Here is a 9,613-nt window from a genome sequence, read left to right on the forward strand (position 1 = left end):
CACTGAAATTTCCTTTTAGCTTTTTCCCTGGCATTGCTGAAACTCCTACAACCTACAGTACAAGTCCCATCCACAGCATTTTTGTTTATGTATGTGTCATGATCCTGAGTCTGCCGACTCAGTGTTTTGTGTTTCTTTATGCTTGTGTTTATTCTGAGTATGTATTCTGCTATGATTTGCCATTTGTTAGGTTTCTGTTCTGTGCCTGCCCTGGTCCCACTTCTGTGTTCTGTCTGTGGTGTCACACTGTCTGTTTGTGAATCTGTCTGTTTCGTTCAGTGTCTTGTCTGGTTCTCTGTGTCTGAGTTTCCTGTTTTAATCTGAAGGTCCCCGTCTCATGTGAGTGTGTTCAGTTTACGTTTCCCCTGTCCCGTCAGCCCTGATTTCTCCCAGGTGTGTTGCCCTCCTGTCTCTCATCTCCTGATTACTGCTGTGTGTATTTAAGCTCTGTGTGTTCTCCTGCCTGTTGTCTAGGTTTTTTCAGTCATTCGTCATAGCTCACTGCCTGTTCTGTCACTCCACTCCTTGTAAATAAACGTCACTAGTATCATCAGTCTACTGCCTACATTTTGGGTCCTTTCTCCCACCAACACCACACGGCTCGCCCCGGCAGCCTTGACAGTACGAACCGGCCAAACATGGACCCAGCAGCATTCGCACCTTCTGAGGAGCTTCGGGAGGAATTAATTGATTCAGTTTCAAGATTTTAAAATGGCGCCGGTGAGGTCGGCTGCCGTGCTGGATGCTCTGCCCCAACTTCTCCACTTTTTGCGGTTTTTCGTCACTTTTTGCTATATCGGCCATAATCTTGCATGGGCATCATGCAAAACACACAAATTCACTACAGTAGAGACACTCTGGTTTCTATTGGTCTACAATACACGAACATTTCACCATGTTTAACTCCAGACCCAACCTGGCCAAAGGATATCCTGAGAGAGAACAAAGGACGCGACCCTAAGCAACGGCCTCGAGGGAAACGAGCCGGCATCAGGAACAGGCTACGGGCTCGCACACACCGTTCTGTTCTGTCACTGCCAGAGGCCCGTGCGCCTACTCTGTGTCTTCCAGAGGCCCGTGCGCCTACAGGGGCCCCTGTGCCCGCTGGTTTTGGGACTGTTTTTGCTGGGGGGCCCAAGGAGCCCGTCCAGCCACCAGCTGCTCCACCATCAGCTTCACCCACGCCGTCGCCTGGTCCAGCTTCAGCTTCACCTACGCCGTCGCCTGGTCCAGCTTCAGCTTCGCCGTCGCCTGGTCCAGCCTCTGCCTCAGCATCATCAGCGTCGCCTGGTCCAGCCTCCGCTTTAGCCTCGCCTGGTCCAGCCTCCGCTTCATCCTCCGCATCAGCTTTAGCGTTGCCTGGTCCAGCCTCCTCATCAGCTTCAGCGTCGCCTGGTCCAGCCTCCGCATCAGCTTCTGCCTCGTCTGGCCCAGCCTCTGCCTCGCCTGGTGCTGCGGGGGCCACGCCGTCTTCAGGTCCCAAACCGCCGGCCAATTTCTGGGCCTCTTGCCGGACGTTATCGCCGTCGTGGGCGGCCTCCGAATCAGCACTGTCATCCCTGTCGCCGCTATTGCCTTCCGCACGGTCGGCCACCAGAACTGTTTGCCCGTTGCCGCCGTTGCCGTCTGCACGGTCGGCCCCCAGAACTGTTTGCCCGTCGCCGCCGTTGCTGTCCGCACGGTCGGCCACCAGAACTGTTTGCCCGTCGCCGCCGTTGCCATCCGCACGGTCGGCCCCCAGAACTGTTTGCCCGTCGCCGCCGTTGCTGTCCGCACGGTCGGCCCCCAGAACTGTTGCCCCGTTGTCGCCGCTGCTGTCCGCACGGTCAGCCCCCTGAATTATTGGTGAACTGTACGCCAGTGATTTTGTGCTCCTGTTTTTTTTTGTTCTAGGTTTTTTTTTTTTTAACCTATTTGGAACTCCATAATAGAAAAGCTTTTAACGGGGTAACTGTATTTCCAAAAAGGAATGTATGAGGCCTCATTCAAAACATCCATTATAAAAATTTCTGGAAAAGAGTGTGTGGTGGGTTAACCACCCCACTATGGAGCTGTTTAGTGTGTTTGGTGTATCACCAAAGTATTTGCCAGTTATCAGCACAAAATTCTTGCTAACCATAATGCAAATGTAACTTGTTTTACAGTTATTTGGACATATTATATACATATAATAATGCTAAGGAAATTACATTTTCAAAACAAGGAGATTACCAGCATCATGGAGGCGAATGCTTGAGAGAACAATCATATCTGTCTTAATTATGACAATTTATTGCTGGTAAATTTTAAAAGTTTTAAATCAAATGTAGATACAATGTAAGTATCACCACATTCTGATTACATGGTGGGGCCCGATTTAATGCTCGACTTAGACTTATTATGCAAGATGACCATTGCAGGAAGACAAATGGAGGAGTTAATGGTGCTGCTCCTTCTGAGAAATACATTTCTGATGTCATGTGGTGATAAATTTCTTTTGTGTGCCCCCTTCAGGTGATTTGTGGTTTTGTTAAGTGCCAGGGAGGAGATGGATGCACGTTGGACTTTCCAGTGGAATTCACGTGGCTTCACATAATCAGCTCATTTCTTTCAGAGTACTTTTTTTTCTTTCCTTTTTTTTTTGGGACCAGAAACGTTTTTCTGTGATGTACAGAACAAAGCTTTATAACCTTGAGAAGCTTCTTTCATACCATATTTTTAGTGTAGTCCTGTGTAATATGAACATAAGATTCAATAATCGTTTGAAAACCACGCAATAGAGTCTTCAAAAGGGGCCAAGACATCTTCTTAATTAAGTCAGCTGGAAGCTTCAGTACTGAGGGTGGAGGAATGTCATCAGCTGAGGAGCTCTCCAGCATTACCAAAATGACTGTTGACCCACAACGTGCAGGTTGAAAGCTCCTCTACATGTGACAGGGATGTCTGCTGAATATGTGCCTGCCTGCTTAGTGTCAGATGAAAATTAATAGACACAGATGTATTCCACAGCTTAGGATAATCACGTAGCCCTCAGGGCACAAGGAAAAGAAAATCACAGTCTAAATATCCCATTAATTCAAATTCAGGGAGGTCATGTCGAGGTTTTGCCTTCGTGGCCCTGACATTTTAATCTGAAGTCTGCTCAATTCTTCATTAATAGAATAATGGAGATTGTGATAGTTGGCTTTGTGTTAATAATACCTTTCCACGGTTGGACTGAGGCATTCACGCTTCTTTTCTTTCTGGAATCCATCTGCGTGAGATATTCTAACAATGACACCTGCTCTGCATCCTGCCTGTCCCAGCACGGGATACATCTGCCCTAGAATATTTCAACATTTAATTTACAGCCCGAGGCCACGCTAAACAACATGTTTCTACATTTGTGTTGTAAAGGAGGCGTGTTGTGTTGCAGAGACAGCTTTAGAAATGTTTCAATCTTTATGGATCTATGAGTCTTTATGGCAGCATTTTTATTTCCGCCTCCCCCTGTGCGTGTATGTGTGTGTGCGCGTGCGTGGGTGTGTGTGTGTGCAAAAAGAGACAGCAGTCAGCGTTCTACTTTTATAGAGCAGACTGCAAACAGCATACAGGATGTTGATTACACGCGTTTCCAACACAATGTTTGGGAAAGATGAGAAAAGTCTTTAGTGAGCTTGAGATATTCATTTGTGGCCACTTTAAGTCATAATTGATTTCTCAGTTTTGAGGTTAATTAGCGACATCAGCAACCAGCGTTAATAGGACCACATTTTAAGGGTGTATAACTGTAATGAGAAAAACCTTAATAACCGGTGTAAAATTCCTGTATGTCATAATCTTTAACAGCCAAAGCAGTATGTGCATATTAGACGGATTCTGAAAAAGTAGGGACAGTTTGTAAAGTGTAAATGAAAATTTGCAATGGCCCATGGAAAACATATAAAAATGTTTGAACTGAGTAAGTGGACCATTTTGAGGAACAGCTTGTCACAGTTTGAATTTGATGGCAGCATCGGATCTCAAAAAGCTGGGACAACAACCAAAAAACAGCATCATTAGGGAGGGACACTCGCAACAGGTCGGTAATATGACTGGTTCGAAAAAAAGAGTGTCTTAGAGAGCGGCAGCAAAGATGGGCAGAGCCTCACCAGGCTGTAAAAAGATATGCTAAATTGAATGAAGACATTATGGAGCAATTTCATAACTTTAAATATCTCATCATCCACAGAACATAATATCATCAGTATCATATATCATTCAAAAGAATGTCAGAATGGAGAAATCTCTGTGTGGAAGGAAAGTAACGGATGCCCGTGAGCTGTTGTGCCCTCAACAAAAACAGACATGATTTTGGCCATGTCCAAACTAATACGTTTTCGTTTGAAAACGCATCTTTTTCTCCCCCTTTTGGCCTTCCGCCCACATTGAGACGCCGCTTTCGGTCAAGGAAAATGCAGTGTTTTGAAAACGCTCTCCAAAACGGATACATTTGAAAACGCCGTTTTCTGGTCGCAGTGTGGACGGCGAACCCGGAGACTTTTTGAAAATGATGACGCATTTTAGTCATATGATGCAGTCATGTGACCAATTAAACTGAGATAGCAGAGGGCATTATACAGCAGTAGTTTTGTTTGCTCTCAATTTCGACAGCCCTATTAAAGATTAATATCAGTCTGTACATGCTCCAGATAGCTTTCTTCACATTTTTATCCGGGCTAGTGTGGATGTAGCCTCTGTTATAGAAATCACTCCATGAAATCACTGTCTGTGAACACAGTTTGCCGTGTGTGTTTCTCTGTGTGTGTCTGAATGTGCGCATTGCTGGGGCTGGGGCTTGCTGTTCTTTGGCCCCTGTGAGACAAGGTTATGATTGATGGGGGGTTGTTGCTGGGGGTACTTGGTGGCTCCGCGCCCGATCTCTGCCGGGCAATTCTTGGTTACCTGGGTCCCTGGGGTGCTGGGGTCACGTCCTGGGCTTGTGCTAGGATAGCCAGCTTCTGTCGGGGTCAGCTGCCTGTTGCCTCTGGTCCTCTGAGGCTGCTGTCCTTTGGCTGTGGAGGCTCCGTCTGGGACCTCCGTCTTCCTTCTGCTGGGGCGTGCATGCAGTTGTCATTAGGAAGTGTGGTTTCAGGACTTCATTGGTCTTCAGGGGATGGGGGGTGGTAGTCAGGTGGCCCTCATTATCAAAGATGTTTCGTGACAAAGACACATACACAGAAACACACAAACCTTTTTTTAGAAGTAGCAGTTGCTGACCCGTTGTTCTGATTCAGATGCAGCAAATGAATATTGCTCCTTTCTTTTTTCACTCTCTCTTCTCCTATTGGCTCCGGCATTGTTACACAATGTAGATACAGCGCCTTGAGGCAACCGTTGTTGTGATTTGGTGCTATATAAATGAAATTGAATTGAATATACTAATGTGAATAATAAAGAATATTAGAGTAAAAAGAAATTGCCTTTTAAGAGAAATTATGATTAGCATTGAAAGCGGCACATGGTTTAACAGTAACGGATGAATAAACACATCTGTATATAAATGACATACAAAGGAGGAGTAATTAATAATACCTCGCGGAGCAGATACTGCACATGGAGCGGACATTCCCGGACTCTCTCATCATTGCTCTTGGGGACTTTAACAAAGCCAATCTGAGCCATGAGCTTCCCAAATACAAGCAGTATATTAAATGCCCGACCAGAGAGGAGAGGACATTAGACCACTGTTACAGCACGATCAGCGGGGCCTATCGTGCGGTGCCCCGCGCTTCACTCGGACTTTCTGATCACGTCATGATCCACCTAATCCCCGTGTACAGACAGAGGCTGAAGCTCTCCAAACCTGTCGTGAGGACTAAAAAACTGTGGAGCAACGAGGCTGTGGAGGAGCTTCGCACGTGTTTGGAGTCTACAGACTGGGACACAATGAAGGCTGCTTCTAACAGCTTGGACGAGTTTACGGACACTGTCACCTCCTATATCCACTTCTGTGAGGACAGCATTGTGCCATCACGCACCAGGGTGAGTTATAACAATGACAAACCCTGGTTTACTCCTAAACTCAAAAAGCTGTGGCTGGAAAAGAGTAAGGCGTTCAGAAGCGGAGACAGGGACTGCTACAGAGAGGCCAAGTACAGGTTCACTAAAGAAGTGGACATTGCTAAACATCAGCACTCTGAGAAGATGCAGCAGCAGATCTCAGAGAATGACTCGGCCTCTGTGTGGAAAGGTTTTAGGAATATCACCAACTACAAGCCTAAAACCCCCCACTCCACTGACGACTTGCTCTTGGCCAACACCCTCAACGACTTCTACTGCCGTTTTGACGAGCCATCAGGCAGCCTTCACACCTCCAACGGCCCCAACAATAGAGACACTTTGGACACTCATTCCCCCCCCTCTCCCCCCTCCATAGAGCCATCACCACCTTCAATCACTTCACCTGCAACACCCCCCTCCTCACCCCACACAAAAGAGGATTTCACACCACCTCCTCCCACCACAACTCTTCATATTCATGAAGCAGATGTGAGGAAGCAGTTTAAGAACCTGAATGCTCGAAAAGCTCCCGGCCCAGACGGTGTGTCTCCTGCCACCCTCAGACACTGTGCAAACGAGCTGGCCCCAGTGTTTTCTGGCATTTTCAACTCCTCACTGCAGGCATGTCATGTGCCTGCCTGCTTCAAGTCCTCCACCATAATCCCTGTCCCCAAGAAACCTAAGATCACTGGACTAAATGACTACAGACCCGTGGCTCTGACATCTGTGGTCATGAAGTCATTTGAGCGCCTAGTTCTCTCCCATCTCAAGACCCTCACGGCCCCCCTCCTGGACCCCCTGCAGTTTGCATACAGAGCCAACAGGTCTGTAGATGACGCCATCAACATGGCCCTACACTTCATCCTGCAGCATCTGGACTCCCCAGGAACCTACGCCAGGATCCTGTTTGTGGACTTCAGCTCTGCCTTCAACACCATCCTCCCAGACCATCTCCAAGGCAAGCTTTCCCAGATGAATGTGCCTGATCCCATCTGCCGGTGGATCACTGACTTCCTGACGGACAGGAAGCAGCATGTGAGGCTGGGAAAGAATGTCTCGGACTCCCGGACCATCAGCACCGGCTCCCCTCAGGGCTGTGTTCTTTCTCCTCTGCTCTTCTCCCTGTACACCAACTGCTGCACCTCCACCCACCAGTCTGTCAAGCTAATCAAGTTTGCAGATGACACCACCGTTATCGGACTCATCTCGGACGGGGATGAGTCTGCCTACAGGAGGGAGGTTGAACGTCTGGTGTCCTGGTGCAGCCACAACAACCTGGTGCTGAATGCCCAGAAGACAGTGGAGATTATTGTGGACTTCAGGAAGCACACAGCTCCACTCCCCCCCATCATCCTGACTGACACCCCTATCACCTCTGTGGACTCGTTCCGCTTCCTGGGTACCACCATCACCCAGGACCTGAAGTGGGAGCCCACCATCACTTCCGTCATTAAAAAAGCCCAGCAAAGGATGTACTTCCTGAGGCAGCTGAAGAAATTCAACCTGCCAACACGGACGATGATGCAGTTCTACACTGCAATCATCGAGTCCATCCTCACCTCCTCCATCACTGTGTGGTACGCTGGAGCCACTATCAGGGACAAACAGAGACTGCAGCGTGTTGTGCGCTCTGCTGAGAAGGTGATTGGCTGCAGACTCCCATCTCTGCAGGACCTGTACACCTCCAGGACACTGCGGCGTGCAGCTCGGATCTCAGCTGACCCTTCTCACCCTGGACACAGTCTGTTTGACCTGCTCCCCTCAGGCAGGAGGCTCCGGTCCATTCGCACCAGAACCTCTCGCCATAAGAACAGTTTCTTCCCCTCTGCTGTCGGACACATGAACAATAACCATATGACTGTTCCCACCACTAACACATGACCCTACGCTGTGTTCACTGCATCATTCCATGTTTGGCACTGATCACCACCTGCACTCATGTATATATCATGTATATATCTATCCACTTAGCACTTTTAATTCTTATTCTTATTTTTATATTTTTATGACAGTATGTTGCACTGAAGCACCGCAGCAATTTCCTAATGTTGTAAACCTCCTCAACATCTGGCAATAAACCCTTTCTGATTCTGATTCTGATTCTTACTCATACCATAATAATGCCCTACTAATCCTTAATAGTGGGACATTATTAGAATGTGCAACCAAATTTTACTATTATTTCAATATTACTATTATTTTTCTGAAACTGTGTGATGGACCGAGCAGTGAAAGAAAGTCAGGCACAGGTGAAAGTAAAAAAAAAAAGTACTTTTGTTTAACCCAACAACATGGTTGGTTAAATCATACATGAAATCAAAATCTTGGGCCCGTAAAAGAGGTTGAAATAACAGAACTCTACTGAAAGTTTAGTTAAGTAGTATCTGCAAACTATGCTGATAACTCAAACAAACTGACATAACTAAGAGACAAAGGGGAAACTTAAATAGTTGCTGATAAGCCCACAGAAAACACAAAAAGGGGTAAAACACACAAAACACATAACTAAAACTAACATATTAAACTCCATAAACTCCATTAAGCTCAGTAACTCAGTAAATCATAAATAACAGTGTAAACTAAAATGTGCACTTATTCAAGAATACAGTGTCATGTTAATATGTGAATTAATTCTAAACCAAAACCAGTTATTTATTATCCTGTAAATTAAACCTTATATTTAAAGAAAGACAAATGTGAATGCAGTGTTGTGTGTAAGCCTCTACACTGAAATGACCACTGTGTGGCTGTAACTGCAGCCATCACAAACTGGTACATTTTCTTGTACCAACAAACAGAGTTTTTCTTCCTGTTTCTGTTGTTAATAAAATATCAGTTTATGAAATTTGCAAATCATTGCATTCTGCTTTTATTTACATTTTTGCACAACGTTCTTTTTTTAAATTTTGGAATTGGGTTTATACATGAATAATCCCCTTCAGAGCTGAAAAGACATTAATAAGAGTCAGGTGATGCCCTGCTTCATGTAGGACAAACCCAAAGATGACTTCTATTGCAAATATTTTGTAGCGCTGGTGCGTGTGTGCGCACATGTGTGTTCTTAATTAACAACTTTAAACACATTTGTGTTGACATTGTAAATTGAAACTCGTGTGCATAAAGGAGAAAATGTGTCTTGCATACATCCAAATGGAGCCAGCGCAGATAAGGAGGAGATTAGAATAAAATCCATTCCTGTTATCGAGGATGGATTATCCCAGCAGGAGCCCCGAGGGTATGGATGTTTTCTGCAGGACCCCCTTTGCGCTGTGCCCAATCACCATTCAACCCCCTCTGAGTGAACCAGGAATTTATCTCATCCAGCTGACTTAGTGTCATTACATCGTCTCAGGCTTGTTCCGAAATCTCCCCAGTGCTCGATCATTTTATTGCCAGTAAATCACCCCTGTTTAATTCTATATATTAATGTGCTATTATCAATCTTCTATTTAATTAAACATAAAAAAAATAGCTGAAGTTAACATCTACAGTTGTCTTAAGGCACTTTACATTGTCATAAAATCCCTACAACATTAAAAAGATCAGACGCTTCCCAGTGAAGACGAACTCCCAGTTTAAAGGAAGATACATCTGTCAGACCTCAGCATTTGCC

The sequence above is a fragment of the Simochromis diagramma genome, unplaced genomic scaffold (assembly GCF_900408965.1).
Source record: "Simochromis diagramma unplaced genomic scaffold, fSimDia1.1 OVJJ01000753.1, whole genome shotgun sequence".
Taxonomy (NCBI): domain Eukaryota; kingdom Metazoa; phylum Chordata; class Actinopteri; order Cichliformes; family Cichlidae; genus Simochromis; species Simochromis diagramma.